This window comes from Orcinus orca, chromosome 4 (assembly GCF_937001465.1).
Source record: "Orcinus orca chromosome 4, mOrcOrc1.1, whole genome shotgun sequence".
Classification (NCBI taxonomy): domain Eukaryota; kingdom Metazoa; phylum Chordata; class Mammalia; order Artiodactyla; family Delphinidae; genus Orcinus; species Orcinus orca.
In genome coordinates, this window is record NC_064562.1 from 143,742,311 (window position 1) to 143,767,541 (window position 25,231).

The window sequence follows — 25,231 nt, forward strand, 5'->3', positions numbered from 1 at the left end:
AATTTTTTTAAAAGTTATAAATTATGATCTGTAAAATAATTACCTTTATCAGATCACTGATGCTATTGAATCTTGTTTTGTTATCTTCAATTATTTGTCATTATTTTAAAGTGTGAGTTACCAACTCAGACTTTCTGAGTTTGAATCCTGACTTCTTGTTTTATTAGATATGTGGTTATTAGAAACATAAATTTTATGATCTGTGATTTCATTATATCTAAAATGGAGATACTACAGTCCTTATTTCATTATGGAATTTTGGGGGTGATTAAATGACTCAGAATGTGATATACCTAGTATAGTAACCTCTCAATTAATGTTGCTATTATTATTTATGTTCTACTGGTATTACCACCTAAAGGTTCAGCTCTTTGTTAATGCTTTTCTTTGAGCTCCTATCAAAAGAAATTTCAATCATCTCGCCCTAAATAAATCAATGACCAACTTGCAATATCATATAGACATCAGTGGTCTTATGTCAGGAAATTATAACACTAGTTAAATGTATAGTGTAGCAATTTTTAGACATACTAAAGAGGTCCAAAGACATAATGAACACAGTGTTTCCATACTAATCATCTGTTTCAGAATTCTTTCCTTGTTGATAACCTGTACAAGGATGTGGCCAACAGTCAATGCCTTACACTTGAATCTTAAAGTGACATATCAATATAAGTATAAAACCCCTGTATTATGCTAGAGAGCTGAGGATATTATGATGGGATTGTCTGATTAATTCCTTCAGTGCTGCTGGGACGGGCCTTACTCTTAGGTTTCCCTCCCAAGGAAGATCTATGGGATCTTCACTAAAGATCAGACATTCAAAAGCAGATCTAAAAATGTATATTCCCTAGACCCCACTATTTCTTGATTGAGGAGGGAGAATAAGTTTATAAAGCTGTGTCTCTGGGCCTGAGCCTTGTAAGTAGGGAACGAATCATGAGATGTCTTGTGTTTTTAGTCTTAGAATTTCTGTTTTAAAGCCTGAAATATAAACATAGTGATCGATCTAAGTAACACTAAGTAGGTTAGAGAGTGTAAAAAGCTGATAAATTGTTTCTGCAATGTTGTTTTTTTTTATCTGCAACTTAGTCCTCATCTGGGATATTCAGAAATACATAAAAATGGATGCCTATTATAACATCTCCTATAAAATGTATCATTTCAACGCTTCAAATATGTCATTACAAATATTTTTTTTCTTTTCTATGCTTTACATCTTGTCATATGCTATTTTCTAAAATTATTAAGAATGTTTGTAACCATAAACAAAACTAGGAATAAAATCTTTGAAACAAGATAATATGAGTAATTTTGTTATGAATGGTTAGAAAGAAACTAAGACAAATTTTCACAATAATGATTTCTTAATGGAGAACAAAAATCTATTTTAAATACATAACATAGCATCTCAAAGTCTGTAAGTATTTATGATATATACGCATTTACACATACATATGAACTTTAAACCAATGAGCATGATACTTTTTTCCCCTTTAAATGAAAAGGCATCTTCTTCATGTGCTTTACACCTAAAAACATTTCCAAAAAGTTAAGTGCATCTATGATACATCAGATTTAATAGAGCCAGATGCCCATACCCACTGCCATAAATGATGCTTTTTTTGTGCATAGCTAACAGGCACAAAAAGTGATTTAGAGGCTGCTGCTAGGCTAAGATGTAAGTGGGAGCTCCGCACAATGCAAAATTCACCTAATATAACACAAATTAAAGCAAAAAATTATTTTATCTGACTATTTAAAAAATAATTCTGTATGCTATGTCAGAGCCTCTGAACGAGTATTGTTAATAAAAATCATCTTTAAAAAATGAATTTTTTGTGCCACATTTGTGTGTGTCTTGAATGTTCTGAGACTTGGATTTTACTCATATTCATGCTAAAAAACGTGCAATAAAAACTGCATAGCTGATTATCAGAAAAAATAATCATAATAAAACAAATCAGCTAATTTTTAAAAGAGAAAAATTTAGAAAATACTTAAATATAATTTTGCCTTACTTTTATGAGCAAACACTCTCTCGTCATCAGGATTATGAGTTACAGTGTTAATAAGAGTAAAGATCATTATTTTACTGACTTTATTTTAACTACCAAAATGCCTTTGAGAAAATGTTTCCTTTTCTGGATCTTGACCTAATTGGACAGTTTTATGTGAGCTAATATATGTGGTCTGATAAGGCTTTCAAGGAGACAATTATGTGCTTTCCCACTATCAATACTGCAGTATGATAGCTTTTTCTGGGGCCTTTTGAACCTTTTATTGGTTGTTGTTATTAATACTAAGTTTTGCTCTTTGGGACAAACCTTTCCTTCTAAGACTGTTATTGCTGCTGATAGCTAGTGAGGATTACCAATACAGCCTCTGTTTTGAAAAAAAAGGAAATTATTTTTCCAAGAAATAACTATTTTATTTCATAATCCATTAAACTGAGTTTAACTAATACAAGAAAATTGCAGGTAGCTTACTACAAAAGAAATGGAAAACTTCTTTCTATCACAAATGAAAACTTCTGCAAACCATTACTATAAGTCCTAAATAGAGATACTAGCTGATAAGGGAAACCAATACTTCTAAACTTTTTCTGGTTTGTATATTAGTGTGTCTGATGAAAACAGAACAAATAACCACCTGAGAAAATTCCCATCTTCAGTATAATCCTTTAGAATATTCAAACTAGCAGAAAAACTGCAGAGCTGCTGTCCAAGATAAGACAAGAATGAGCTTTCTGTGCTCACATTTCATTCTCAATAGCACCTGGGGCCTTGTGGCTGGAATGTAGACCTGACCTCTGTCAAAAGTGAGATGTGCAAAATCTTTGCATTCATTCACATCTCTTGTGAATAATAGAAAGAAGTAATGGAAACTTTTGATTTTGTAAAAATAAGGGAATTCTCCATATTTAGATAATTGTGCATTATGTTTCAAATTCTTTTTTATTATTATTATTTTGTCTTATTGAACATTCTGGGAGGAGACTTTCAGATGCCTTTTCTTCAAATTGCTATTTAATATAATTTTCAAGGCTAATAAAAAAATGATTCTTACATGGGAAGTGGTTTCTTTAAAAATAGTAAGAATATAACTAGTAATTTTTTAAAATGATAGCAATTGCCAATTAATTCCTTTCACATGTAAGAAGTTATCAAACAATTTTTGAAAAAATATGGCAAAAAATTCCAAATAATTGTTAAGAGTTTCATGTAAGCGTCTTGGTCTAACAAATGAATGGATACAAAATGTTCCTTACACTGTGTGAAGTTTTGGAAGTTTCTATTACATTAGGTTTACCATCTATAACATGATTTAAGGTACCTCTGCATTAAAGCACAAAACACTGACTGACAGGGAACAGAAGTGGAAGTGGTTTAGATCATGTTGTTTAGTACAAAGTTAGAGTGCTCTGGGATTCTTCAAATCCCTAGATTTAACATCTTTGTATTTTTGGTGATTATGTAGTAAGAATGATAGTTAAGTTCTGAATATTATTCAAAATTTTGTATGCATTTAGTTAAATGAATTTGACTTCTTCATCCATAAATCTCCTTCCTTGGGATGTGCACTTTGCTATCTGTGAGGGGAGAGTGTACTTCATTCATTTACCATTTTCCTCTGGATTTAGCTTCTGCTCAAGAACACACAAATGGAGCTTTCAGATAAAATAAAGCTGCTGAACTTGGGCACCTTATTAAAGGTGAAATAGAAATATAGAACATGTGTTACACAAAACATCCCTTTCCTTGGTTAGAAACTAATCCTGAATTTATTTTTGAACAGTCTGTCAAAGGTGCATGGAATTAGTACATGGGTGCTATCTGAAATACACTATTTAATGATTCTATCCCTTATGGGAAGTACATTAATTTTTGTAAATATTAGTCCCATCATTTGAAAGTGTGAGTTATAATCATATGTATCTTAAAGGAATGATATGAAAAATAATTAAAATAATACCAAAAGAAGAATACTCACAGTGCCTGGAACTTTATAGATATCAATAATTCACACCAGTCAGAATGGCCATCATCAAAAAATCTAGGAACAATAAATGCTGGAGAGGGTGTGGAGAAAAGGGAACCCTCCTGCACTGCTGGTGGGAATGTGAATTGGTACAGCCACTATGGAGAACAGTATGGAGGTTCTTTAAAAAACTACAAATAGAACTACCAGATGACCCAGCAATCCCACTACTGGGCATATACCCTGAGAAAACCATAATTCAAAAAGAGTCATGTACCAAAATGTTCATTGCAGCTCTATTTACAATAGCCCGGAGATGGAAACAACCTAAGTGTCCATCATTGGATGAATGGATAAAGAAGATGTGGCACATATATACAATGGAATATTACTCAGCCATAAAAAGAAACAAAATTGAGCTATTTGTAATGAGGTGGATAGACCTAGAGTCTGTCATACAGAGTGAAGTAAGTCAGAAAGAGAAAGACAAATACTGTATGCTAACACATATATATGGAATTTAAGAAAAAAAAATGTCATGAAGATCCTAGGGGTAAGACAGGAATAAAGACACAGATCTACTAGAGATTGGACTTGAGGATATGGGGAGCGGGAAGGGTAAGCTGTGACAAAGCGAGAGAGAGGCATGGACATATATACACTACCAAACATAAGGTAGATAGCTAGTGGGAAGCAGCTGCATTGCACAGGGAGATCAGCTCGGTGCTTTGTGACCGCCTGGAGGGGTGGGATAGGGAGGGTGGGAGGGAGGGAGATGCAAGAGGGAAGAGATATGGGAACATATGTATATGTATAACTGATTCATTTTGTTATAAAGCAGAAACTAACACACCATTGTAAAGCAATTATACTCTAATAAAGATGTAAAAATAATTTATCATTAATACAATCATCACCATCTTCATTAGTATTATATTTTCTCCACACCAGCTGTACATTACAGTCATACTACAGAATTTTCCTAATTAGAAATCCTCCATTCTAAATTAAATTTGCAATATTCAGTAAAAATTATTCTGTGATCATATTTAAGAATATATTCATGTGTCTGAGATACTTAGAGCCAAAAAACAAAAAACAGTACAAATAAAGAAAAAACTCCCTGTATTACACTACTCTGAGCTCTTGCCTTTAATCAAAAGCTGAAGAGTGAAGGTGAGAATCCCTCAGATTAGTAGCAAATAGTGGGATAGCAACTACCCTTCACTAATTAGAGTCTGTCATATAGTCAGTACTTAATAAAAAATATCACATACATTTTGCTTCTCATTGGGATGGAATATCTGTCCACAGATGAATGTTCCCACCTGGAAAAACTAAAAAAGCAGATAACATATAGAAAGCATCTATTCAAACACAACAGAGAGCTGCTTAACAAGATCTAGTGTGGCTCAGATTCTAGAGGAGGAAGAAGCTCAGAGAAAGAAGCTGACTTTCTGGAGCTGTTTTTACTCCCAGGTATATGTGCCATTTCCAAACATGGCCAAGTGACTGATGATTCTTTCCAAAGCACAGTTCAAAACAGGCAGAGGGCTGTTGAGAAGCATAAAGGTATACAGAGAGCTTCTGATGGAGATTTGAGTGACTCAAGCACATGATCACTTTCCGCTCTGAATTTCTGACATACACTGGGACTCCATGGGATGGGAGGAAAAATCTACAGAAAAAGCTTCTGAAAAGCAGAGAAAAAGTTTCTGCAGTAGTATAAAATAACAATAAAATGATGACCCATCAGATAAAGGGGTCCTAGTAACTATACCAGACTCATTTTTTAAAATGCTGGAATCCAGGGTGAGTAGAAGGCAGAATGAGCCTTAATGGGGGCTTTTATCCAGTTTTTTATCCAATACAGCCTGTTCGAATGGATTATATCTATCATCTTGCACCCAAGAATAGGGGATGATGAGCCCTCTGGTGTACCACATTTTAAAAAATATCTAATGCCTGGCAATGGATAGAATATGTATATGAATACCAAAGGACTGTATATCCAATAATCAAGAAAAAAAGAAAGAACAGACCCACAGGTAATCCAGATATTGGAATTATCTGAAAAAGGATTTTAAAATTTCTGAATATTAAGTATAAGAAAATAAAAACAAAGATAGAAAAAGAGAAGGATGAAGAATTTCAAAGGATTGAAACTTAAAAAGACCCTATTCAAATAGTAATGATAGGACTGAATTTATTTATGTGTATACACACACACACACACACACACACACAATTAAACCTCATTAGCAGGTTTTAATAGAAGATGACAATAGCACAATACAGTACTAGTGAATGGGAAAGTACACTGATACCTTCAATTACCAAATTAAAGCACACACCAAGAAGAGAATGAAAAAATAAAAAGTTAGACACTAATGGGAAAAGACCGAAGATATGTATAATCGGTGGCCTAGAAAGAAAAAAAGGAGAGATTGTTACAAAAGCAATAAACAGATGGTGGTTAAGAAAATTTCCAAATATATTAGAAATCCATTCATAGACCCAGTAAATTCTGTGAAAACCTAAGAAAAAGTATAAAGAAAAAAAAGACAAAAACTTGAGGTATACCTTAATATGCCTTTCATTTGCTAAAAAAAAAAAGAAAAGAAAAAAAAAAAGACAAAGAAATTCTTAAAACCAAATTAGAGGGCGAAGGATGGGAGACTGGGTAGAAATGAAGATATGCAAACTTAAAAGGATTTACAAATATACTGAGGTCTAATTTTTAAATGAAAATAAAAAAAAGTTTAAATATGTGAAATGTTTAAAAGTGCTGAATGGAAATAATTGATCTTACGGAGCTTAGTATTTGGCAATATCCCCATTCAAAACCTTTTTAGTTTGGTTTAGTTCCACTTGTTTATTTTTGCTTATATTTCTCTTGTCTGAGGAGATATATCCAATATATATATAACATCTTCTTTATTCAAGCACTTAGCTTGCTTCCATATCTTTACTACTGTAATAATGCTGCAGTGAACCTAGGGGTGTATATATCTTTTCTAATTAGGGTTTTTATTTTCTTTGGATACATACCAAGGAGTGGAATTGCTGGATCAAATGGTAGTTAAATACACTGGAAAATTAAAATTATTTGCTCCATATAGGTTTAAAATTTCGATATCTTTCTAGCTAAAGCAGAAATTACAAACAAATTTGTGGCATTAAATGTACATATTAGGAAATAAAGAAAAGCTAAAAATAAATTATCTATTCTTCCATCTGATAAAGCAGGGAAAAAACAATAAATCAAACCCAAAGTAATCAGAATAATAATAAAATAAAGACAAGAAAAAAGAATAAAAAAATAAATGTACAATAAAGAAAACAAGCAGAGCCAATTTAAAAAGTGTTAACAAAATCAATTTATTCATAGCATGGCTTATCTAGAAAAACAGAGACAAAACCTAATTACTAAAATATGTAATGAAAATAGACACCACTACAGACCCTGCAATATTAAACATATATAGAATATTATAGACATCATCACACCAATAATTTAACACTAATAATAATACAAACAAATCCCTGGGAAATATTATTAAAGCAAAGAAAAAACAGATAAAGAGACAATCTTATATAAAGTAGAAATCAATGTATGATATAAAACATTCCCACAAAATAAACCAGAAAAAACAGTAGATTCACTTTTGAATGCTTTCACATTTTATGGATATGTAAGTAAATATAAACTTACATGAATTCTTTAATAGGATAAAATATAGGGGATGGTTTGCAACTTATTCCGTAAAGCCAATAAGAACTTGCTTTTGACACTGGACAAGGATATTATTATGAGAAAACCAATTACCATCCAAATATTCTCATGAAAATAAATGGTAATAAAAAACATATTAGCAAATGAAATGCAGTGATGTATATACAAAAGAATAATACATCATGAACAAATAGGATATATTCCAGGAATGCACATGTATCACTGAAAAAAGTGAGAAAGAAGCGTAGCCCCTGACAGCCAGAAACTATCCTGACACTATTGGTGGGGCCTGGGTTTGTTAGAACCTGGTCTGGTGGACACGGCTAAGCTTTTATGTTCTGTTTAACATAAACATTTTCACAGAACACTAATGTCAGACAAGGCCACTGTGTGGCCATGAAGATCAAATAAAATATCAGATTGTTTTACAATCAATGCTGAACCCAGACAAAATCATAAACATTGTCTTAATATCAAATATGACCGTATATTCCTATATGCTGGTTAATATGAATGACAGTTGTTACTTTTCCAATCATGCTTCATTACTCTTAGATGTCCTGTCATCTTAATCCTCAAGTTGCTAAAAAACCCTAATATACCCATTGTCATAGAAAGGTTGTTGTTATGTTTACAGGGATCTTTCATCCAGGATAATGTGTCATAAAAAATGTCTTGTGATGTTCATTATTCAAAAAGCAAACTATCTTCCAAGGATACTTTATAGTGCATTTTAATATCTCTAAATAAAATTATTTTCTGGGTTTCCTTTTTCGTAAGGCAGAATGATTTGGTTCATGGCACTACCTGGTGTTTAAGATGCTGTTATATCTGTTTCTGCTAAAGATGCTGATAAACTTAGTCTTTTTGACATGTATTCTCCAGTTTAAATGCAGCTCTAATAACAACTGTTCCTTACCAAGTTGCTAGGGGTAATATGAAGAATAATTAAATTTTAAAATGTGGTTATCTTACCTGAAAGTCAATACAGTAGTGTAATATTTGGCATCATTAGTATTTTAGTGCTAGGGAGAGGAGCTCTTAGGTGCAGTTACTTTAAATGATTTATCTGTATGTGCCCATTTGTGATTCTGATATGACTTGGACAGCAGGACTGATAATATAAGACATTAACACATCTGGAAGTAGACCAAACTGTAAGTAAAGGAAATTGCCTATTCTTACGGATGATATTTTATGCTAGTTTTTAATATAAGTAAAGCACTCAAGAGACACTGCCATGGTCCTAAAATATTTTTAAAGTATAGATTAATCTACAAAATACCACTCCTGGATTAAAAATCCCAGGCCAAACGAAACTACACTTTAGGTTTCCAATTTTAACCTATAATAGAAAAGAAGACAGACTTTAAAATAATGGACACAAATAAAACTGTGCTTTTAAGTACTTATCCTCTTAAGCATGCAACACATATCATCACTCCCAGGAAGAGGAAAAGACCATTTTAAACCAAGGATGAGTCATTCACTCAGCATTCCCTCCACTGTTATGAGCCTGGAGGTATAAAACAATATCCATTTTTCCTAAAGATTTGTGTTAAGCACAGGCTATTTTACATTCTTTCCACAACCAAGAAGAGGAAAAACAGATATTGCTGTTAAGAGAATAAATAAAAGAACACTGTGGAATTCTAATTATTTTCTGTTGAAAGTAATTTTTTTCTTACATTATATTAATCAGTAAGTATGAGTATATATTTTGTAAGGACTAAATACGAGAAAAATAAAACATAGTTAGTTGCATATTTTTGCTTTTGTCCCTAATTTTAAAAGTTTGAGAATATTCATTGGGAGTGAGGGTTTGTGTGTACATGTGTGTGTGTACACACACGTGCACATACACAAAAACACAAATCTAAATGTTTAATCAAAAGTTTAGTATCTCAATCAAAAATATCATTTAAAAGTCTGTGGCAACTTATATTTGCTTCAGTTGTGTTATTCTTTTGTTTTTCCTGACAGTTTTCCTCTCACATTTTTTGCTAGCTTTAATTAACTTTTCTCCTTAGACCCCAAAGAAAACAAAAAAAATGCAGGCTCAGTATATTTTCTCAGAGCGTACACAATCTGATCAGTTACTGCCTAATGTCTATGCTGGTAATAGATGTTTCAGTGTTTTTAAAGCAATTTTGCCTGATTAGTAATTAGTAGGTCAAATATATGGATTACATACCCTAGTACTATGATTTCCAAACTTCTTGGGACTGTAAGAATTTCCTGAAACACTTACAAAAAATGCAGGCTCAGTGCTTTCACGACAGACAATGAAACAGACACTAAAGAGGCAAACCCTGATAATCTGTATTTTAAACAGAATTCTCAGCATAACCTAGGAGTTTGATAGAAATGCAGACTCTCAGAGCCACACTCTACACTTACTAACTCAAAATCTGTTTATTAAGCTATCAGGATAAATCACATACCCATTAAAGATTGAGAAATACTCTCAATCATATTCTTTCACTAATATTAGATAAGTGAAACCTTTTAATTAGTTCCATGCCCAAAGGGCCTTCATTATCTTTCTACTTTATATGAAATAATGCCATACAGAACAACTAGTTCCATCTTCTCAGTTCACAAATCAGAAAACTAAGACTCAGATATGTGATTTTGATAAGTAAATGGGTCTTGCTATCTAGTGTCCTACTTTCATTGTCTTCGAAGTTGTTTGTGCTTTACAGTGCACTCTGTAGTCTAATATTCAAAGACCTCCACTATATATGGTACTGATTCCCATTCTCAAGGTACTTCTATTAGTTTATGACAAGACTCTTACGTGTTCATTCATTACTGCACTGATTCTTTCAGGTGACATACTGAATTCCTACCGATAGCCAATTTATATCACTCATCATTCAAAACTAGTATTGCACATATCAGTCTTTGATTATTAAGGTCTTAGAAACAGAAGAATACAACCCCATCAATATACTTCAAATAAAATCCTTTAAACCATTCAAAGTACTATTCTAATTTTCTTTTCAGTTCACTCTCCAACCATTGAGCCAAGAAAGAAATCCTGTCTCCCTGACTCTCCTTTGGCAACACTTGTATTCATTTTCTGTCCCTGTTGTAACAAATAACCACCAGTTCTGAGGCTTAAACCTATACACATTTTTTTCTCACTGCACTGATGGTCAAAAGTCTAAAATCAAAGGGCTAGCCTGGCACTTCCTTCTCGAGGCTTCAGAAGATGTTTCCCTGTCTTTCCCAGCTTCTAGAGACTGTCTGCATTCCCTGGCTCATGGCCCATTTCTGGCATCTTCCAACTCTTTCTTTTATGCTCACAACTCTTACTGTTGACTGACCCCTTCTGTCTCCCTCTGATAAAAACCCAGATGATTACACTGGGCTCATCTGGATAATCTCCTCATCTCAAGATCCTTAACTCAATCACCTCTGTAACATTCCTTTTGCCATATACGGTAATAAACATATGCATAGGTCTCAGGGATTAGGATGTGGATATCTTTGGAAGGCCATTACTCAGCCTACCACAGGGCTCTATACCTGTCATGATATTTATCACCAAAGCCATATGAGAAATAATTGTTGACTATCAGAAAGAAGGGAAAGAAAGACTAGAAAAAGAAAGACACATAAATAGAGACAAAGTTGGAAAATCGAAGTCAGTATTAATGAAGAGAATATTACTTTAAGTGAGTAGGTTTTGATAGTTAAATTTTTTTTTTTTTTTTTTTTTTTTTTGCGGTACGCGGGCCTCTCACTGCCGTGGCCTCTCCCGTTGCGGAGCACAGGCTCCGGACGCGCAGGCTCAGCTGCCGTGACTCACGGGCCCAGCCGCTCCGTGGCATGTGGGATCTTCCCGGACCGGGGCACGAACCCGTGTCCCCTGTATCGGCAGGCGGACTCTCAACTACTGCGCTGCCAGGGAAGCCCCCGTTGATAGTTAAATATTAATTAAGGGTTTTGGTTTTCTGAAGTGTGGATTTCCTATTAGGTTAACATACCTAATAGGAAATAAATAAATACCTAATAGGAAATAAATAAAATTTATTCTAATAGGAATAAATTATTTTTATACCCAGCACCATTTTATTCTTCTGGAAAGTAGTAGCACCACCACCCCCAATTTTTTTTTTTTGGGGGGGGTGTCAAATTGCTTCCTTCTGAATCCAATATTTTATTCCGAAATGAAGCTGTGCTGTTGATTGCCTCCTAATCATAGTAACTGGTTGAAGGTAGAAACCATGATCCAAACCTGGCTGACTATAATTGTCTTGAACAGTAGCTGAGAGAAAGAGACATTTCATTTCTGTTGGCTAAGCTCAAAGTTCACGAGATCCAAACTGCCGGCATCCTTCAGTCTAGTCTTGTGGGAAAAGCCAGGGCAGATGGCCTAATTCCTTTCCTTTTTCTTTCATATTGAAGGAAAATACTGAGGTCTGTCTATCCATCATTTACGTATCTATCTATCTATCTATCTATCACCTATCATCTACTCTGTCATTCATACATAAGTAGCAGTATATGTACAAGAGTTCTGCATCTAGACATCTCTCCTGAACTTCTTATTGAAAATATTTTTCCTTGCTTATTCTCTATTCATCCATATTTCCATATTTAAAGAATTAGCCCTGGTTAAAATTTATTATTTTTCTTGTATTCTAAATTATGCAATAGGCTAGCATAAAACATTTGAATGGTATTCTAATCCTGGTTATACCATTACTTAGAACATCAAACTGTTTATAGCACTTAATCAGGAGTTCACAGTATCTTGGAAACCTTAACATGCATTCATCCATTTATACATATGTGTGTATACACACAAAATAAGAAATATATACATATGTTTCTTCAGCTTCATCCAAACATACTTCTGCAGTAGAATGTTCTAGCTCTTGGGGAGAAGAATTGTGGAGCAGTATTCTATTATTCTCCTAACTGAAATCACATTATTTTCTTTTTAGACTATTACTGAGGCAGTCTGACTGCCTCTCTCTTCCCCCACCAGCATTCTACTTAGGATGGCTTCTATCATAACATTTGTGTTCTGTAGTATGCATGGGCTAGAAAGAAATGAGACGTTAGCTGTCTATATTGATCTTTTGGAGGACATTGCTGCCATGAATACATAATTTAAACAGTGCAGCATCAGGGTAGGTCAACCCTCAATGAAAAGCCACTAAGTGGCTCAAATAAAAGTACACAGCCTAATACGGAGTTTACTTTCAACTACGTTTAATTTTCATTTTGTGTAAAATACTGCTTTTTTATAAAAAGGTGGGCCAGAGCACAAGAACCATAAATATTTAAAAACTACCAGAGGAAAAAAAAATTAATTACTAGCATTGCCTCGTGAACTATTTAACCAGGTTATAAACAAAATTAGCATTGCAATTTAAATCTTAGGGAGCACAATGTGTTTATTTACCAAAGTAAATAAAATGTCATAAGTAAAGTGTCTGACGCATTGAACCAAAAAAACAACGTTTGGGCCCATTTCAGAGAAATGGCATTTTAGGTATGGAATGGAAGGGGGAATCGCTGGGGAAGGGAAGAATGGCCCAGGACCTGGTTAAGGGAAAAATGAAACCTAACCCTTTACTGAGCAGTAAGATGCAAAATGCCTGATGCATAGTTGCATAGGAACTCATTCCTGAGCAAGGAGTAGTTTTCTAAAATGAGATTTTGCCGTCTAGGTCTTCCATCTCACAGAACTGGAAATGATTTATTTTTGATAGTTTACCTTAAATTCTCAGATTAAATGAAGAGCTTCAGTTTTTTGAAAATAACAGGAATGGATTAAGAAGTTTGCAAATTTGAAATAAGAAGTTTCAGAGTTCCAATTTTAGTATGATGCAATTATATATTACTTGGGGAGACAATATGTCCTTTAACTCAGGCGACCATAATTGTAGGCAGATTAGCTAACCACTTTAGGTTGAGATTCAGATTCACAGAATGCTTTGCAACATTTGTTAAAGGATGTAATTTTAAGACAGTAATTTGTAACGCCCAGAGAGCCCACAAAACACAAAAATATGAGTATGAACACATACCCAATATTATAACCATTGTTATATTCACAATTGTTTTGCCTGACTCATTGGTTGAGAGCACTAAAAATTATTTTAAAAACTTGAGTATCTAGAGAAAAGAGAAATTAAGCCTGACACAGAGAAATTTTCTAACAACCTCCAATGATGAACTTGTACTTTCACTGACAATAAACACTATGTGCTTTTCAGCTAGCAGTATTTTGGCATAAGCTTTCTTTCTGTATTTGACTCTAATTTACCCAGGTAGTATGTCCAAGACTCCATGTTTCAGTGTCAGGTTTGAATGTCACTCTTACCAGCTCATACAGGTCTGAGTAAAGAAAGTATAAGAAGTTTTTTTTTAGATAAGAAGGCTTTGTGTGTCTTTTTAGTGTACTTATTTGTCTAAAGTTTGAAAGATATATTTATTAATTACTCTGCTTTCTACTGATTTCCACAGTCTAAAGCCACATAATCTTTGTCACTGCAGTAATAGTACTAAATCTTTTCGCATAAGATTTTCTCACTCTATTTTAAAAATACATCTTTGTTTCAACACTTCTTTCAGGAATCAATGAAAGTTCCTCGTCACCAACTTTTGAGACATTTTTTTCACCAAATATCCATTGCATGTTAATATATTCTATCAAATTGACCTGCGTATTCTCTATAGATTTATGCAATTGATATTAGAGCTAGTTAGAAATCTAGCTTGTAATTACATGACATCTTTCACTTATAAAATAGACATTAAATAATGTAGTTATATTGTTTTACTGTATTATGTATGCAATTTGTTCTCCCTTTTCAATTGTGAGCATCTTGACATCGGCATCTATGACATATAAATTATTCTCTATTTCCTAATCCAAGGAACAAAATGATTGCCAACACAACGTAGATAAGTAGCATAAATATGTTAAATATGACTCACAAATGTTCTTGGAGAGGAAACTTTTGAAAACATATTCCAAGACAAATGCTCAAGATTGAAGTGATACAAATATTTTTAAAATATTTTAAATATTTCTATAAAGTATACTTTCACTCACAATCCATTTGCTTTGTTTAGTCTCTTGCTGCCAAGTTTCATGTAGAAGCTTAGCACTCTATTTCAGTTCTGGAATCTTCTTAAACTTATATTCCATTCAAGAATCAATCCATACTAATATCCAACATATATAAACAGCTCATACAACTCAACATCAAAAAAACAAACAACCTGATTAAAAAATGGGCAGAAGAACTGAACAGACACTGTCCCAAAAAGGAAATGCAGATGAACAACTGGAACATGAAAAGATGCTCAACATCACTAATCCTCAGGGAAATGCAAATCAAAACCACAGTGAGATATCGCCTCACACCTGTCAGAATGGGTATCCTTAAAAAATAACAAATGTTTGTGAGGAAGTGGAGAAAAGGGAACCCTTATACACTGTTGATGGCAATGTAAATTGGTGCACCACTGTGGAAAACAGTATGGAGGTTTCTCAAAAAACTAAAAATAGAACTACCATATGACCCAGCAATTCCATTCCTGGGTATATATCTGAAAAAAACAAAGACAGTAATTTGAAAAGATACATGCAGCCCAATGTTCAGAGCAGCATTATTTACAATTGCCAAGATAGAGAAGCAACCTAAGTGTCCATCAACAGATGAATGGATAAAGAAGACATGGTATATACATATATACACAATGGAATACCACTCAGCCATAAAAAAGAACAAAATTCCATCATTTGCAGCAACATGGATGGACTTGGAGGGCATTATGCTAAGTGAAATAAGTCAGACAGAGAAAGACAAGTACTGTATGATGTCACTCATATGTGGAGTCTAAAAGATACAACAAACTTATTTTGTTGTAAAAATACAACAAAATAAGTGAATATGACAAAAAGGAAGCAGACTCACAGATATAAAGAATAAACTAATGGTTACCGGTGGGGAGGGGGAGAAGGGACAACACAGGAGTGAGGAGATGGTGGAAGGCACAAACTATTGGGTATAAGATAGGCTCAAAGATGTATTGTACAATATGGGGAATCCAGACAACATTTTGTAATAACTGTAAATGGAAAGTAACCTTTAAAAATTGTATAAAAAATCAATCCATAAACAGCAGTCTATTTTTGATTTTGTTTAATTTCAGAATTAGATTTTCATATCTGTTATTGCAAGAATACTAAAATCTGGTATTAAATCTGAATATAACATATTTTAATACAAAATTTAGAATTCAGGATTCAAACTCAAATTTATTACCCTTCCAAACTCTTTAGTAAGCTATTTCTTTTCACACTACTCTTGCTCTAACCATCCATCTTATTTTAACGCTGCCTTATTTTAATTTATATTTCTTTCTACTCCACACCCATTTTCTTTCCTATATCTCATGTTATCAAGACCACTCTCAAATTTGAAAATGTCATTATAAAATCTGAAATAAGATCTAAGAGAAGCAGTGCTTTTAAGTTCCATAAACATTTTCACTGTGCAGAATAATATAAATTATATTAAAAGTCACACAACAAGCTGAGCACACTTCTTTGGCAGAAAGCTTAATTCAACAATGCACAAACGATGCAAACTTCTGACGGCAATGTACTTTGATAAAAGATTCAAACACAAGTTCAGACACTACTTTGGACAACCTTGAATCCAGTAATTCAGTGATAATTAGTTCTTGTCTTGTAAAATGTTATCCCCATGAAAAAATACATTACATAACAAGTTCCCTGGGATGTATAATTCTCAAGTTAAGCTCAAAAAACACGTTTTACATTTTCTCTGATATAAATAGTTATTTTCTTTCATTAGTAGACAAGTGGATATACAGTAATAAATTCATGGCCCTAAGCTCTGTGTTCTGTGCTTATTAATGCTTTTGTTTTCCATGTTATTTAATAGTATATTTGAAACATTGAAAAATGAATGAAATATTAGCAGTATGGTCACTAATAAAAGTGTTAATAAAATTTATCATTAGAATGTATACAAAAATAACATACTGCTGGACTTAAACAGTATAATATACAGATATTCCATGTTATTTTACACTCATTTTTCTTTCTCTTTCGACTTTCTGTTAGGTGCATGTGTCATCAAGAGTGAATCTGACACTAGGACAATGACCTGCCATACATTTTACTTTGTTTTCTCTTCCTCACTGAGAGGAAATCATTTCAATGGAACATTTACTTGCAGTTGGGTACCTTCTCTACTAAAGTTTTTTTAAAAAACTCTCATTGGGGTTTTACATCCAATGTAAATCACTGGATTTAAATGGCATTTAAAAAATAATGATTCTTTTTATATAATGAAGTTTATGAAAAGAGGAAATGTTGGCTCATGAAAAGAGATGAATGAATACAATAAGACTTCTGTTGCAGGGATTTATGATGTATATTTAGTATCTTAGACAACATAATAAATCACTGCCACAGTCAATGTGAAAAATACATTAGATGCCATTTGTTTTTCATCAGCCTATCTGGGTTCTTTTCAGATGTCATTTTCAAGATTTATACACCAGTTTTATTTCATATTATAAAAAGTCTATTACTGATTACAGAGGAATTCTCAAACATGACTTTTTTTTTTTTTTTTTAATTTTGGGACTGCTCACATGCATACTACCAGCTTCATTGAGAATCACCGAAAAAAGAATGCAATGCCAATGAATCCAAAGAGAACACAAATAACGATAAATGCAAGTCATCACAAATCCCTCTGTAGCTGAATATCACATATTGACATTTTCTCTTTAGATAGCACTGGCAGATCAAGCTCAAACATTCTGTTTAACTCTGTGGAGACCCTTGTCCATTACATATTATGTATATTGTGAAATCCCCTGATAGTTTTCTATATCCAGCATAGCTGTGCATGCATCAGTGCTGCATAGGATTATAAACGCCTAAAGGTTTTTTTCTGTCAACATAGTATTATTCTGTATATAACAATATATATCAAGACATGTTAAAATGAGTTTTGATGATGGAGATGAAGAAAGAGAAGATCAAAACTAAGAATACATTTATAGTTTAAAATTATTCAGTCCAGGAAAATCTCCTGATATCCAAACTACACACCAAAATATATAAAATTCTTCTTGATGAATGGCTATAAAAACTCAAATGTCTGGGCCAAAGTTGGCTGGATAGAACATAGTACAAAGAAACAGATACAAGTAAGTATTTTCACCTGTCTTTCTACGTTAAACAATATTTTACTAACTTACTGCTTGCTCTATTTATTTTAGAGATAGAGGATTTTCATGAAATCAATTCAAGAATTAAAGATAATTTCCTAAACTCAAGTTTTGTTTTTTTTTTTAATTAATTTATTTGTATTTGGCTGCATTGGGTCTTTGTTGATGCGCGTGGGCTTTCTCTAGTTGCAGCGACCGGGGCTACTCTTTGTTGTGTTGCGTGGGCTTCTCATTGTGGTGGCTTCTCTTGTTGTGGAGCACGGGCTCTAGGCACGCAGGCTTCAGTAGTTGTGGCTCGCAGGCTTCAGTAATTGTGGCACGTGGGCTCTAGAGTGCACTTTCAGCAGTTGTGGCGCTTGGGCTTAGCCGCTCCGCGGCATGTGGGATCTTCCTAGACCAGGGCTCGAACGCATGTCCACTACATTGGCAGGTGGATTCTTAACCACTGCACCACCAGGGAAGCCCTAAACTCAAGTTTTTCATTCATCCTCATTACTATTGAGTTGCTCTTAATGCTCTGCTGATATAAATATTTTAGAGCAGCTATTGCAGGGTTAATCATGTTAGTCTTGCTTAATAATTTATATATATATATGTATATATATATATATATATATATACATATATATATATATATTTCAAATAAGCCAATGTCAAATTTATTTAAAATTAGGGGAGTTTGATATACCATGTAGATCATTAAAATACTAACAATTTTTGAGTATGTTTTTTTTTTAACACAGTTATTGTTTAAAATGTTTTAAGATGCACATTTTAAAACCTATACTAAATAAGGCTTTTTCCCCATGCGTAATCAAAGAGGTATTTAGAATTTGAAATTTGCCCATTCTAATTGATTTAAAGTGTGGATCAGCCTTTGGTCCTCAGGGTGCATTTACATTAACACAAAAATTACATTTAAAAATGTTGTGTCCTCTTCTACCAAATTAAATCCATGTGCCTACATTTTCCCTGAAGGCCAAGATAAATGCAAGAATGCAATTTTAGGAGTGAAGGACCTCTATAAACAATATTCTGTTTCCAATTTCGGGAAGGTGAAACCAAAAGATTGAACATGGTAACCTTCGGAGCATGTTAATTACTGTTATGTAAAAGAAGGGACCATTTCTATAGTAAACTTATATAACCCATGAAGTTTAACACATGAAATAAAACAATAGCCCAAAATCTGTGCACAAGTACTGATGACAAAAGACAAATATTTGTATGTAAACATATGTATACTTAATATTTATATTTTACCAAATGTCTCATATAACCTGTTACATCTACATGCATTTTTCTAAAGGTGAATATACCACAGTCCAATAGGAAAATCACACCTGAGAGATTAAACACAAATCTTGTCACAAGTGTCACTACAATATTTAATTGCAGCACTCAAATTCTAGACCAATTTGGTAACTGAAAAGGCACAATCATTTAGAGCTTGAAAAGGACTTAACAGTTACTGTGGCCCAACTGGGTTGTTTTATATACATTTAACTTATTTTCTTCTTAGAACTTTCATCTCATGTGTTAGCCAATTTAAAGATGAAGAAAATGAATCTCAGAAAATTAAAGTAACTTGCACAAGGGGACACATGTAGTTAATAGGCAAGTTATTTAAAGTCAGCTCTGTTGTAATTTGAAAGTCTTTTTGCCACTGTAGCTACTGCTCTGTATCCAAAGCCTATGCAAATTATTGCCTGAATCATCTTACTTATACATATGTCAACATCTTTGTTACACAGTGATAAAATTATAAAATGGTAGAGCTAGAAGGAGCTTTTAAGATCAATTAACTGATCTCTGTTGTTTTACAGATGAAAATTTAAGGTCAAATAAAATCATAGGGTATTTCTAAAACAAAACATCTTTTAATAGCAGAGGCAGACCTAAGAAGCAGACCAATTAATGAAGTTCTATATACAGCAAAAATGTTTTTCAAAGACCATTGTCTTCATATGGATAAATAATTTAAATAGAAATTAAGTAAAACACCTATACACTATGCCTTATGAGGTAACTTTTGCTCAAAGATTAGTTCACATGCTATAAACAGACTTGATTTCCATTCTCACTTACCAGGTCTGACATTTTTTTCATCAGATTTATAGCTTTTGTTCTCAAAGCAGATGCATAGATAATGTATCCAAAAGATCACTGGCAACATTTTCTTAAAAAGGGAGAAAATATTTTCTTTTAGATATTAAGTTTATTCTATTCTTGAGCTTACTTTCTCAGTAAATCATTTCAAAAAATGCCGGGCTTCCCTGGTGGCGCAGTGGTTGAGAGTCTGCCTGCCGATGCAGGGGACACGGCTTCGAGCCCCGGTCCGGGAGGATCCCACATGCCGTGGAGCGGCTGGGCCCGTGAGCCATGGCCGCTGAGCCTGCGCGTCCGGAGCCTGTGCTCCACAACGGGAGAGGCCACAACAGTGAGAGGCCCGCGTACCGCAAAAGAAAAAAGAAAAAAAAAAGCCAAAAAACCTGTATAGAAGTGCATGAGGAGGGATGGCAACTGAAAATGGTACTTCGTGAGTAATTGAGGGTTAAGCTGTGTGTTGGTTATGGAGAACCTTCTAGGGAAGGTGCAGTGAAGACAGGGCTCTGGCTACCTACATGGGGGAACTTCCAGAAGCTGCAGGCAGTTAATTGCTAGGTCATTGTGAGGATGGGCAATGGGAAAGATATGGTTGGTAGTGCTACGAAGACAGAAAAGGTTGATGAATGCAGGATACTGCAGAGAAAGTTGTTGTGCCTTACAGGTCTACATGGCACCCGTGGTCGGGATGAAGTATTATTGATATTTATACCCCTACTGTGTTAATAAGGAGCAGATGATATTGAAGGATATTTGGGGATGCTGCTATTCTGGAATTGTTGGCCACAGGTAATATATGACAACGCATTTGGAGAGACTGAGTGCTTTCTCAGAACGTAGGCAGTTGTAATCCCTTGAGGAAGCATAGCAGCTTACAAGGCCCTGACATTTGTACACAAAGATCATGCCTTGCATAACTCAGGGAGTGTTCTTCCATAAAGACCACGGATTATGCAACTCTGATCTCCCTGGGAGTTCACATATAAAGAAGAGCACAGTGTCAGTGTGATTTATAAGCCATCGATATTATCCTAGAATCACAAGAAAAATACAAAGCTGAATAAATATGTTTTTTTAATACTCTACATTATAAAAATATAAATAATAATATAATTGGTTATTAAATTTAATGTTATTATGCTTTGGTCACTATAACAAGAATTGGAAGGAAAATGTGTATTTCTGTATTACAAATATGAATTATATAAATTATATTCTACACACAGTAGAAATTAAAGTATAAATGCAAGCTTCAGTACCTCTGAAAATAGGAAAACAAACAAAAAACTATAATGAAAGCTTAAGTGTCCTGGGCACTATTAAGAGACATAAACTAAATTTCCTGTATCATTCTGTGTTCCTGATAAGTAACTTAGGCTCCAAACAACTGGAAGAAATTGTTACTAAAATGAAATTTATTATTTTTATTACACATTTTATAGAAAACACTGAGTTTTGAATTTAGTTAAAAAACATAGCTTTTTGACAACAATCATAATGTATTCTGTGCAATAAGCTTTCCTTTTTTGGGATTTTTTAATCTTAGTTCTACTCTACTAAATATTTTAGCCCAAATAGCTGCAATAGTTCTATTTGCTTTGATTTTGAAAACATTTCTCCACTTCAACATCACTTATGATGTATTTGAATGTCCTCTTAAAAATCCAAAAGGAAATGAAAAATATTATTTACACACTTTGCTAAAATTTTTAACTGCAAAACTATTATTAGCCTTTAAGTTTATTTTGCTTTGATATTTATATAACATCTAATAACACAGAGTAAATATTTTATGCTTTCAGATCACAAAGTATACATCTTTAGAGGACTGTAGATTAGTCCTTGAGAAATTCAAATGTTCCTACAAATCACCTGTGGATCTTGTTAAAACGCAGAATCTGATTTAGTCAGTGTGGATAGTGCCTCAATTCTGATGCTTATCTTTGGTCAATGATTTCAGTTGCAAGATGTTAGAGGCCAGTGAAGTAGTTACAACTTAAGCTTTCTCTGTGAAGCATACGTGAGATCAATATTACTGTAGGCCAATGATTTCAGGTGAGAAGTTCAGTTTCAATCAGTTCATTCTAACTTGCTTTAGTCATGTCAGACAAGGGACTCTGGAGAAGTCATTTCTGTGACAAATGTGTGAAAATTACCTCCTTGTCACTGTGCCCATTTCTTAAAGATTTATCAGATCCTTACTCAGCCCGTCGGAAGTATTCATAAGTGCTATTTGTTACCATAATTATTAACAGTCATACTGTTATTATAAATATCTAATTTTAATACTGTGATTTTTAACCAATACTTCTCAAATCAGTACCCACTTTTTACACCTTTCTGAATTTTAAAATCAGGAAAAAGAAAGAAGAAAGATAAAAATAAAGATATTTTATTATTAAATCATGGCATTAAGTACCCCACTGTAACTTTAATACAACATTCCCCCAAATCTTTATGTTATGAAGTTATGGATAAGAAATTGATGAGAACACAGCTATATTTTGATCATGGCCTCTTAGTTTATTCCTTCTCTCCCATTTGATATTTTCATGCATTGTTACAAATCTATCTTTTGTAATAAGATTAGAGAATGAGACATATGGATTTTTACTTGGATGTGTCAATGTTAGAATTTTATTGTACACTGTAATTTTCTGCTTTCTATTCTCCTCAACAAAATTCCACAGTTTGGGATAATCCACAATAACAAGTCTGAGGAATAAATTTTCACCGTGTAATTATAACAGTTATTATTATTATGGTTGTTATTACTTGCTTTTACAAGAATCTTATCATACATTCTCACTTAATAAATAATGAACATCCCTTTAATTAGCTATTAAAGGGAACATCTAATTCCTTTTAATAGCTAATTATTCTTTTCTTTTATGGATAAAATAATTTGGTTTTGCAACTAAAAATATTGTTGCAACAAATTCCCTCATGCATATTTCCCTATACTCTCCTCTATTACTAGAAAGTAGATAACAAAGAGTGAAACATATGGGATAAGGAATTGATTAATTTTAATTGCCTTTTTTTCTGATTACTCTATTGAGAGGTAAAATGCATATTCTCTTTCCCCAACAATGGATATGAAAGGCTTTTACATTCACTAGCACTGCTGTAAAAACAATCTTAAAATGAGGGATTTGTTTATTCATTTATTTCTTGACTTCCTGTGACTGAATCCCATGTTAAATGCATACTTGTCACTGGGAAAGGTCCGTTTTGTGAACTATCTGTTAAAATTTGGCCACTATTTGCACTGAATTTTCTTTTTCTATATTAAATTGTGTAAGCTCAGTGCTTATTAAGGGTTTTCAATATTTCATCAGCTATTTTGTAACCCTCCACACTCCAATGAGACTTTTGTTTGTTGTTCCTTTGCATGTGTTTGTTGTTTGCTTTTTAAATTTTTATTGCATGTAACAAAATATATCTACATTTTCATTTTGATTGTTGTAATTCACGTCTTTCTTTAGAAAACATTTCTCACCCTAAATTTATAAAAATACGCTCACATTTAGTTTTATATTTTTGGTTGAATTATTTGATTTTAATTCATAATCTTTCCCAAATTAGTATTAAAATGTAGATCAGTGTGGGAAACACCTATTTTTTTCCCAGATCATTTCAAAGTATATCAAAATGTCATTTTTATCATACATGTATTTTTCATACAAATCTGTTCATTATGGTAAGTATCATATAATATTGTAATTAAAATGATTTTATAGAAGGTTTAAACTCTGGTAGCTATATCCTTTTATTGATGGCCTTATTTTTAGTTTTTTTTCAGTACTTCTGCTTCTACTTTCCATTAAATAAAGAACTGATAACTCAGTAATAGTCATTGAATGCCTGTTATATGCCAGGTGCTTTTCTGCATACTGTGGATATGCCAATGATTAGACCAACAATGGTAATGAAAAAGAAGTTGAAGAATAGATACAGTCAATATCAATAGCACCACTTGAACTGCATCACATAGATGTTGATAGTCTTCATCTTTAATATGGTCTCATAGAAATTATGAAATTTCATTTTGCATTTCCACTTTGAACAAGGTATCTTTAATGGTAATTTTCACTAACATCTATTTTTATTCTATTGTATTCAGAAAGGCTTTCGTTTTTTTAACATATTGAAGCTTTATTTGTGACTTCATATATGGCCAAGTTTGCTAAATGTCCCGTAGCACTTGAAAAGAAGGTATATTTTCATTACTGTAGTTTTAGGATTTCACATATATTTACTAATTAAGTTTTTTAGGTCTTCTGTAATCTTACTAAGTTTTGTCCACTTGATCACTTGGATCACTTGATATGACAGGTGTATGAATTTTGGCTAGCTATACCTATTGTAATATTTTCTACTCATGTTAAGTGCTTTCTTCTGGATGATTTTGAACTATTAAGCTATTGTTTCCATGTTTTGTATGTTCATTTTCTGATATCTTTTCATTTTCTGTCAAGATGTTATTTGGCTTATTTTTATATTTTTAAAATATCAATTTGAAGGGGTTTTGGCTGTATTTTCTGCTTCCCATAGATAAATGTGAAGGATTTTTTTAGACTCGTTAATGGGTACGCTTATAGTGGAATATGTGCTATCTCTACTTCTGGCTTCACAGATTGACGACTCTCTTCAATCTGGTTACCAGAAAAGACTTAAAATATGGCCTCAGTATATAACATCTATTCCTCAATGTCAAGTCTGGTCAAGAACACTTGATAGTTTCAAGATGGAAACTAAGTCTTTTGAGTCCCTTTTTCTTAGCCATCTGAAACTTTTATTAATCTGAGTGCTCTTGCGTAGTATAATTTAATTTCTGTAGCTGTATTTTCCCATGAGGGTGAAATTCTGGAAAGAAGTATTTGCTGGATATGTTTGAGATTTGTTAAGCCTTACAGCCACATTCCTTTTGGAATCTTATACCCACCCACAGTTTCCCACATTCACCTACAATTCAGAGACAGTAAGAAATTGTTCCAATATCTTTATTCTCAGATCTATGTTTCCTAAACAACCACAGTCCTCTCCTTTTAGGGGTATGTAGTTGGTAGCAAGTTTGGGTTACTATAGAGTTAACTGACATGCCTTAGTAAATTTATTTAACTTACATTTATTTAGACTTTTTTTTTTGTTTTGGCC